At 39.5% G+C, this 10002-nt stretch overlaps 1 protein-coding gene across 2 annotated transcripts in view; it reads left to right on the top strand.

Moving 5' to 3' along the window:
- Nucleotides 1–10002, top strand: part of PLPPR5 (phospholipid phosphatase related 5) — a 200032-nt gene that overhangs the window by 105065 nt on the left and 84965 nt on the right. The window lies entirely within an intron of this gene.

The raw sequence follows: 10002 nt of genomic DNA, 5'->3' as shown, positions 1-10002 counted from the left end.
CATTGTGATGTTCAGCTTTAATGTACAAGGAGAGAAGCATGACTCAAGCAGTCATTGTTTATTTCCTGTCTTTCTCCTTTTGGGGGGAAATGAGAAATTACCTGCTGGTTTTTTTTCAGATGGCTGCTGGTATTTTGGCTGCTATGGCAATGGAGGTGAAGATTCTCATCAGCCCCTTTTCTTTTGTAGCTGTTCTCTTTCCATTTATCCAGAGTGGATATGCCAATCCATGCTCTGAACTGAGTAGACAAGCTTCATGAGAGGGTAAAATCAAAAATGTACTTCATGCCTGCAGGCAGGTGTGGAAGACAAATCTGTAGTCTGACTCCAAATCATTGAAAAAGACTTTTCAGAGCTGCAACACACGTTGCCATACCAACACATATTCTTGTCTTAACCCTGTTAGGAAAGATTTACAGGGTTTCTGCTGGCTCAGGAGTCAGAGCAATTGTTGGTAGCCTTGTAAAAGGCAGGCGAGGGGCTTCCAGGTAGCGGAGGTAGCCTGGGGGGTTACTGGGAACAGAGGAGCTGTGAGAAGAGGAGGTTTGTTCCTGTCTATCAGCACTAAATTCCAGGAAATTACTAAGAGTGCTGTGGGGATGTCCAGTAGTCGTTCATACCCACCAGTACAAGTCTAGCCTTTAAATAAAAGTAGTCACTTTTTGTTAACTTTGCGGGTGGGTTATCCCACCAGCAAGAAAACAGCAAATAAACAGCAGTAAAACAGCAAGAGTTGAGGAGCTGTTTTAAGATTTTGTTCTTGCCAAATATGTAACTATAATTGGGGAGAGTGGGTAATGAGTGATACCACTTAATTGCATTTAGTGTATCGGCCTTGATTGTTGTGAAATCATGAATCTAATCAGCAAACTCTAATAAAAATTATTCGAGAGTACTTTTTCTGCCTGTTTCACACAAAATTGCTTCATTCTGTGAGAATCAGGGGCATCAGGTCTTTCTCTGATAAAATGAACAAACAAGCTCACATTATGCTGCAATTTTAGAAACTGGAAAAATTCCTCCTGTAAGTTATAATTTATCATTGGACTACCTAAAGGCCTGTTAAGAGTGCATTTATGATAGATACAGTGAAATAAAAGGTAGTAGCCAGCCTCTATTCTGCAAAGTCACTATAAATATGTGTCTAATGGGAAGGATACCATGCAAACTGTGTGACTGCTGTAAGGGCAGGAAGAGTTGTGCTAATGGTCTGTGTTTGATTCTGATAGAGCTAGGAGTGGTGTTATATATGAGTTAGCCAAAGTGGTTACTTTTTTCAGTGACATAGCTTGCCACAGAATCACAGAACATGTTGAGTTGGAAGGGACTCACAAGGATCATCAAGACCAGCTCCTGGCCCTGCAAAGGACCATCTCTAAGAGCCACACCATGTGCCCAAGAGCATTGTCCGAATGCTTCTTGAATTCTGTCAGGTGCTGTGAGCACTTCCCTGGGTCAGTCAAACACTGAGAAGGAAGATGAGCCTTGCTCCTGATATGCAGTGACCCAGTTCCAGCCTTCATCTTTAACAGGCCCTTGACTAACCGTCCTTTGACTAATTACCCTGTAGGGTTCTGAGTCCACCTGCTTCTCCACTGCACTGGAGGTTCAAGAGTCCCAAAATTCTTGAGATTCTTGTAGTGTCTCTGAAAACAATCGGTCTTCCTCCTGCTCATTCACTCAAATAGTGAGTAGCCTGTCCACTTCTTCCTATAGCTCCTTCACCTGGTGACACAGCTCCTCACCCACAGCACACCTTCTGCAAAAGAACTGTTTGTCATCCACAGTCTCACAAAGAGGTACCAGGCACTCCTGGAAACCTGTGACCTGGACAGCTACATCCACTGCCAGCACGGTCTGGCATAGCTGGCTCAGTGACTCTCACAACTCCATGGGATTCTAGCCAAACAGAGGACAAGAAGGCTCATCAGCACCTGTGTCCCAGCGTGGGGCAGGTCTGTCTAGCACTAGCCTAAAGGTGACATTGATGGGCAAGCATGGACATGTCTAGGCGCATGTCCCACCCTTCTCTCTGAGCTTTCACTTAGGTTCTCACTTGAGACTCAGCTAGAACAACCACATTCTCAGGATCAAGGTACGGCTAAGGTGCCACTTCACCATTTCAGCCTTGGTGTGCTGCCAGAAGTAGATTCCTAGCTGCCAATAGGGTCAGCAATAAATTTTCTAATAAATTGATACTAAATTAAACTAATATCCCCAAGTCTAGTCTGTTTTGCCCAAGACAATAACTAGTGAGTGATCTCTTCCTGTTCTTGTCTTGACCCATAAGCCTTATGTCATATTTTCTGTCCCCTCTCAGGCTGAGGAGGGGAGTGATACAGAGGCTTTGGTAGATATCCAGTGTTTGTCTAAGGGCAGTCCAACACCCATATCCATATAATCTCCTAAAGGAAAATGTGTTGGTGGTAACTAATTCAGAAACACCTCCTGTCCATTTCAATCATGATAGTCTTAAAAGAAGGTGTGGTGATGTGTGACTTATGAATGCATCTGTGTGCTGGATATTCATATTTACAGGATCTGCACTATTCCTGACAGCTTTTCTACCTACCTTCAAGCAAACTCAGAGAAGTGTCATGGAACATTTAGCATAAAGTATAAAATTGTTTGTTTATGCTTTGCTTCAGCAAAACCAATCAAGTTCATAAAAACATTTAAAGGAGTTGGGGAACTAAAAGATGAAATTCATAGATGTGGACTATAGGCCCCCTCTGACTCATCTAGAATGCCTTTTTAGGAGTGATTTATTTTTCCATCAACAAAAAGAAAACTTGGCAATCAATAGGTGCCCCTGGTGACTGCAAGCTGATTTTTAGAGCTCAGTTTAACCCAAGACCTTGACCCTCTAAAGAAGCACTGTTGGTGAAACTTCTTTAGGTGAAGAAAGCACCTTTCTTTGTGCTTCTCAGGCAGACAGTAGCTGCCACAGTTATTAGAAACCTGATTTGAAATTCTTTTCCAGTACAATCTAGTGTGTTGGCAAGGTTGCAGTGCATTAAATGTGACTGAAGGTCATTGTCTCTTTGTCCAGGCGCTTTCTTCCCTCTCCAGCCAAGTCTGCCTTTGCTCCCAGGCTTTGGTAAGTGCTGGACACAGGCAATGGCTGTGGTTTCACTGCTTCCATGGCAACAGAAAGCATACTGCAGAAGCAGGGACCACTGTTATATCACTGAATAAACCCACTTGCAAAAGCAGTATGAAATAATATGACAAAGATTTAGAGGAGCTGGTGAGTTTACGGCTGTGTGGATTACCTGGTCAGAGAGTGGCTCTGGGGGTTTGTAGCAAGCAGAAGTTTGGCCACAGGCTGCAGCAGCAGCTGCAGTTGCAGTTACCATTGCTTAGTAGCCTAAGGAAACCTGCTTTCTTCAGGTCACCACACAATTTCCCCACAGAAAGGCCACTTCTGGGGCTATGTCCATGGATCAGGGTTAAATCATATTATATAGATAGATTTTTTTTCTTTGGCTTGCCCATTGAATGCAGAATAGATGATGTGAACTCACCATATTAAAAGAGTAATCCTCTCTTGAGAAAGGGTGGCATATGGGAGCTGGGCTTTGCTGTGTGGAACTGACAGATGTTTTTTGTTCTGCTTTGCTTGCCATATCAGAATTCAAAAATGTAGCAGTGTGTATTTGTATATATATTCTTCTTCCCCCCACACTCCCAGTCCCTCAGGAAAATCTGTTTGGGGGAATTCTTGTGTGTATTGAATTCACATGTTATTCCATAGGTAAATCTGCCCTGAGCAAGGGAGGGGATGTTGCTTGTTTTAGTCATTCATTTAAAAGATTGTTCGGGTCATAAAACAGATAAAATTGTATTAATATTTGATGAACAGGCTTTCTAATCTTTGCTGCAACTACCTCAGTATAGTCTGTTATTTGGAGGAAAAATACTGCTGGCTCCCAGGATAAAGCTCATGTCAGATAACATGGCAGCATCTAAACAAGATACCTTCCATATCAACCTGATAAGTGCTATGAAAAGGAAAAATTATAGGATATAACCAAATTGGATAACTGAATGGTATCAAGGGCATCCCCTTAATTATCAGTATTTGCATTAGCTTTCTTCAAGTGCAGGATTTTTTTTTTCCTTGCTTTTTCATGTTAGGGCAAAATTTTCCTCTTTGACCCATCTGTAGATCCCATGTTGGCAGCCCATTGCACTCTTGGATAGATGGCATGTGACAGCACTGGGAGATTCATAGTGGAACAAGTTCAAAACATACAAAAGAGATGCACAGTGCAGATGGGAGAGTTAAATTCTGCTTTGAAGTTGTAATTGCAACAAACAATTGTTCCTCTGCTATGCTTAATAACCTCCTGTTGTTGTAAAGCTCTGTCTTCTAATGTCTTTTCCTTGGCTGCTAGATATAGGTCACAGCTTTAAAGCAGCAGATGACTCTGAATGATTCCTGGCTTTCCTGCTGCCTTTTACACTGTAGTGTTTGGTTTGAAAAATGAACTTTCCATATTTTGCATGAGTCAAACTAAGATCATTTTTCTAAATCTGTCGCGTTAAATACTATTTATGAACACATCTACATAGTATTTTGGAGACTTACATGCCTGTGCTTTCTGGCCTGAGGCAAGTTATGGGTTGCAAGCCATGTGGCTGTAGAAGTGTAATGCTGGACTGTGGTTTGTATGAACTGCTTCCCCTTAAGTCAGATTTAGCAACAGCCTGAGTGGTTATGTAGCTTTTTACTGAAGCTGCTTTGTGGCTGGCTGATGTCAAGTCTGTGCTCACTATGGACTGTGCCCAGTGTGTGTTTATTTCTACGTTGATAATGGTAGATTCTTACCTGCACACGTCTGTATTTCACATCTTGGTTACAGGCGTGAAGGCTTGAAAATGTCAGAATGTGAAAATTCCAGCCCATTTCTGGAATAACAATGCCTCTTTAAAGCAACTTCATGTAGATATCAATAAAAAACAAATCTGGATTATTCTGCAGTGACCTGTCACAAATATTTGCTTGAATCTGAGCAAGTAATCACCAGCTAATTAGATATCAGCCATTTGGTGCATGAGCTCAGGCAGAGAGAGGTTGAGTAAGAAACTATAGTCATGCAATTAACAGTAGAACCCATTTGTCTAAATGGAAATGCTGGAGTCCCAGCAGAAATTCTCTTTGCCCTGCAGTCTATATGAATACCCTGCCTGAAAAGGACTGGTACACTTATCCGACATTTTCAGGACTACAATAACCTGCTGATATTTATTAGTCCATCCCTTTCTAACCACTACACATATTTGCTTCCCAACATAGTTTTGTCATATCCAAGACTCTCATGTCATGTTTTTCAGCTTAAATAAACACCTTCTCAAAATAGAGTATTTTTATGAAAAATGCATGTTTCAAATTCCTTGAGAAAGGCAAACTGCATGCACAACTTTGAGAAGGAAATCTAGCAAGTGAATGGTAACAACACAAGGTAGTCTTACTCATAAGAGGTAGAGGAAAAGTATCTACAGTACTAAAATTTGTGTTTTTCAGATTGCTCTTAGATACTCCAAATTCAAAAGAGACAAACATTTTATTTTTACAATATTGAAGTCCAGTATTAACTTCCATATGAGTACATAAATTATTTTGAAAGTCTGTAATCATAGTGCTGTTTGTTGTCAAGGACATAAATGAGGTAGCCTCACAACTGAATAAAACTCCTGTCCCACACTATTAAATATTAATTTTCACTGTTAGTTAGTAAAACTGAGACATAAAAGCCTACCCTATGTATACATATGCACATAAATATATTTTTTTTATATATTTATGAAGTCTTAAAATGATGTGACAATTGAGTGAAATCACGTCAGCTTAAAAGGACTGCAATTCCACAGTAGAACTCAATATATATCAGGACTAATATTTATACTGTATAGCACCAGAAAACTCTGACTGCACTAACAGAAAGGAGAAAACCATGAAATACTTATTTCATTATTTGTATAACATTTTCCTTGAAAAAAAATCAACATCATCAGGCAGCAGAAAAACTCATTGTCAGTCAATGTTGAATAAATGCAGGAACAGCATGTTGCAGGAATCAGTCTATCATATTGTTAGAATAAAAGTGAATAAAAACCTGATCTATGAATAAGTTGAGTAGAAATATCTGGATTATAAAAAATAGTTGAATATTCCCAGCAACAGTGTTCTTTATAAAATTAGCACTTGGGCAAAAATATAAGAGGTTATACAATGGTTTTGTACTTTGGTTCTGTAGTGTGAGAGTGAAGAGCTGTCAGGTGGCTTTCAGCCCCTTTGTAATCGTGCTTAGAAGGCTGTTAAAATCAACCTTTGCTGAATTAAATGTGGAAAAGTCTGTTAAGAATGGAAATGTAGATGTGCACAGCCAACAAGCATTCACCATAGAAGTATCTTGCTAAAGTTCAGAGTTGTAATGGCAACTGTGATAATAAGATATCATGTAAGGGAGTGATTCTCCTGTGCAGTTCTTCATCTCTCCTGACTGGAATACCTTTAACACCTTCAAGCCATTATGAATTCTCACTGAGTTTTAAGGATTGTACCTATTAGGTGTAACTTGCAGAAATTAAATTAGGATATGTGGAAGATATAAGATGATTTTGCAACAGTGCAAGCAGGAGTGGATGCTTGAGCTGTGTGCAGGGCATGGAATAGTGTGGCAGTAAGTTCTTGTTTTGTGTAGCTGCTCCAGTAAACACAAACAGTAGGATAAAAAAGAATGGGGAAAAACAGGGAACAAGACATATCTGATGGCTTAATGAGTGCTTTTAGCTTCAAGTTCTTCCAGTCAGCACCTGGCTTTCCCCAGGTGGTTGCTCCTGAATTTGACACATTTGACACTCTAGAAAGAACACGGTATAAAATCTTGGGAAACTAGGGCTCAAAGTGTTACCTAAGATAAACTGAAGTAGCTCAAGTGTACTTTGTTACCTGAACAACAGGCTGTGGAAGCATTCAAGAACACCAAATATTATAGTAAACATAACTCCTGCAAGCCTCTGCCTTGTAGACTGGCTGGTGGAGAATTCTCCTGCCAGCCTTATATTTCTGCAGTGTGTCCTCAGCCTAGTGAAATGCCTCCAAAAGGAAATCTGACATCTTTATGGCTTCTGAATTATCAGTGTAAAAATCCCCCAAATGAGGGACCAAAGCTTTGCTCATAAAACTTAGAGCAATTAGTTTGTATCATTGATTTTGTAGATGTATAAAGTGGAGAAGCTGTGTAGCCAAATTCAGCAAAATTCAGCTGCCATTTCCTGGGAGTTCCACCCTGAGGGGATGCTTTGTGAAGTAGATGGTGAGATCTACAAAAGGGGAGAAGATATTTTTCAATGGTGTGGGAGTAAATGGCTTTTGCGGACAGACAAGCATCTATCAGTTAGCTGAGGAGCAAGGAGAAGTGCATTGTCTGAGGCAACAGATCATTGTAGGCTAAGGGAGCCCTTACTGATTTGCTTTGGTAAAACCTGTATTGAGCTAAAACAGTAACTTCAGCCAAACACTTCCAAATCCATGAAAAATAAGGCACTCCTTCTGAAGGTATTACTTTAAAAGGCCCACAGCATTTTACATACTAGGATTTCAAATTGCAGCTTGATTAGAGACCAGAAATTCATTAAAATGTGATTTCCTGTTGTGGACAAAGGGATGTCACTCTGACCATTTTTCAACAGTATCCCTGAATTACACTGAAATAGAATTATTGATAGCTTTAATCTAACTCAAATTAAAAAGCAAACTGTTGAATTTTCAAAGAACCAAAACCTTACAAAAATGTTATTAATTCCAAATTAATACAAACACACAATAGTGTAGTTTTATTCATCTTTCCCAGGAGTTCATTTATGTTGATTGAAGGATTTATTTGTTTGGAGTTTAAATCACTTTGATATCAGAATATCAATGTAAGTACTTATTTGGTCAAATGTAATTTTCATGTGTTTTTCATTACTATTATTTGCCTTCCTGCTCTGGTAGAATGCTTTCCAGATACAAATTCTAGTGATAAATTGGGAATTGTGACCAGTGACAAATTACATGTCTAAACCCAAGGAAAATAAATGAAGGAGGTATTATTTTTGTAACTGCTTAATACTTGATTTTACAGTTCTTTGAATGGGCTCATCTGTCTTTCTAATGGCAACCATTTATTTCAACTATTTTTTCTACATTTTTACTTCTTTGGTAACACAAAAGTTTTCCATTTTGTTGTAAAATTCTACATTTAATTGATAATAATTAAATAAGAGTGTGGGAAATAATTAAATAAGAGTGTGAGACTAGTTCCTTTCATTCATGTTGGAATTTAGTTCAGGGAGTCTGATCTGCTGTTAAAAGATACTAATGTTGTAAATTTTACTATACTAGAAGAAGTAGAGCAAGTAATCCACAAAACTTTCTTGTTTATGTGCATGCAACTTGATGAATATGCAGACGAACCCTGTCACCATCTTTGGTACCAGAGGAAAATTGTTTATGACTCCTGGATATCATCAGCTAGTTTGTTTATAGCACAAAAGCAAAATTAAAAGCAATTAATGCCCCTATCATCTAAATTAAACAGGTTAAAATGCTACATTTTAAATTGCTCTGATGTCAAGATTGTGACCATTGTTCAGAGGACAGAGTATTAACATTTTCCCAGGACTTAAATTGTATCCATTCATCTGTTAATGGATTGGTGGCTGGAATAGTAAGTATTGATTTGTCTTGGGATATAGATATGAGGTTTGGAGATTTGATGTGATGTTCCAGAAGCAGGTATTACTGCCCATAATATGGATTACATATTTCAGTAATTCAGTTCTTGCCACACAATTTTGTGTGTTTGCATTTTATTTTATGCTCTCTAGATGCTTGTTCATGCTCTCTATCTCTTGTTCGTATCTCTTTCATATATTTTCCCCATTTTCCTTGCCATTTCACCATCCCAGTTCTATCACTCAATTTTCTATAAACCTTTTATTTTCTTCTACCTCAGTGTCTTGTTTGCTCCCTCCTCTACAGTTTCTTACTTTTCTTGCCTCCTCTCCATCCTCCCTTCCTTATTGTTTTCTGTCATCCAGCTCTTCCAGTCTTCCATTTCAGTGTTTTCACCTTCTTGTGTTTACCTTTGGCATATCTGTTTCCAAACTCCCTGCACCTTTCTCCATAGTGCTCCAATCTTCTATTTTTCCCTATTATGCTGTCTCCTGTGTACTGGAAGCCAACTAGCTCTGCTTAGGGCAGTAGTTATTTGAGACAGAAAGCAGAAACCGGGAGACTGAGCCTGGAAGTGAAGAGCAATATGACACCCTTCTCTTTGCTTGGGCTCATGCCCTATGCTTACCATACCCCTCAAAATATTACCTGTACCCAGCTCACTGCTGTCCAGTGGCGTGGTCTCCTGTTCACTGGCAGAAGTGATGCTGAGGAGCTGTCCAAGGTATGACTGGGAGTCCCATGTGTCCTGTTCCATCCTGTTTTGTTCTGTACTTCTATCTCTTTCTCCTTCAGCATTTTAGTACAGAGCTTTTCAAGAAGGTGGCTGAAGATGTAGCTAGGAAGCCTCTATTTCTCTCATCCTAGTAATTCCACTGCTGTCTGTGGGGCAGTATCTCTTATCTGTGCCCAGCTAATAGAATCCAGGATAGCAATCTCAAGGTGCTGGAGTCAGTAGGATGTTGCAGTGAAGGCAGCTTAAACACCACTTTAGCTGGGTAACATAAGGAACACAGTGGAAAGCTGTATCTCTTATTGCAAAGTTTGGCAGAAGAAACATGCAGTTTATGCATGGAGATGGAATTCCAAACAGATCACCAGTGTCCTGCTTCTCTAATCCCTTGCCTAGTTAGATTTCTCAGATATGCAGATATGTTGTTCTATATCAAATTCATACCATCCAATTTGATTGTTTTTAAGTGCTGGGGAAATGCATTTGAAATGTGCTTCTGTGCATTGCTATTAATATTGTGAACTTTTCCAGTCTGTTGACC

Source organism: Onychostruthus taczanowskii, unplaced genomic scaffold (assembly GCF_017590055.1).
Source record: "Onychostruthus taczanowskii isolate IOZ18803 unplaced genomic scaffold, ASM1759005v1 scaffold7, whole genome shotgun sequence".
Classification (NCBI taxonomy): domain Eukaryota; kingdom Metazoa; phylum Chordata; class Aves; order Passeriformes; family Passeridae; genus Onychostruthus; species Onychostruthus taczanowskii.
The sequence above is the reverse complement of the archived record's forward strand: the minus strand, read 5'-3'. Positions and strand labels throughout refer to the sequence as shown.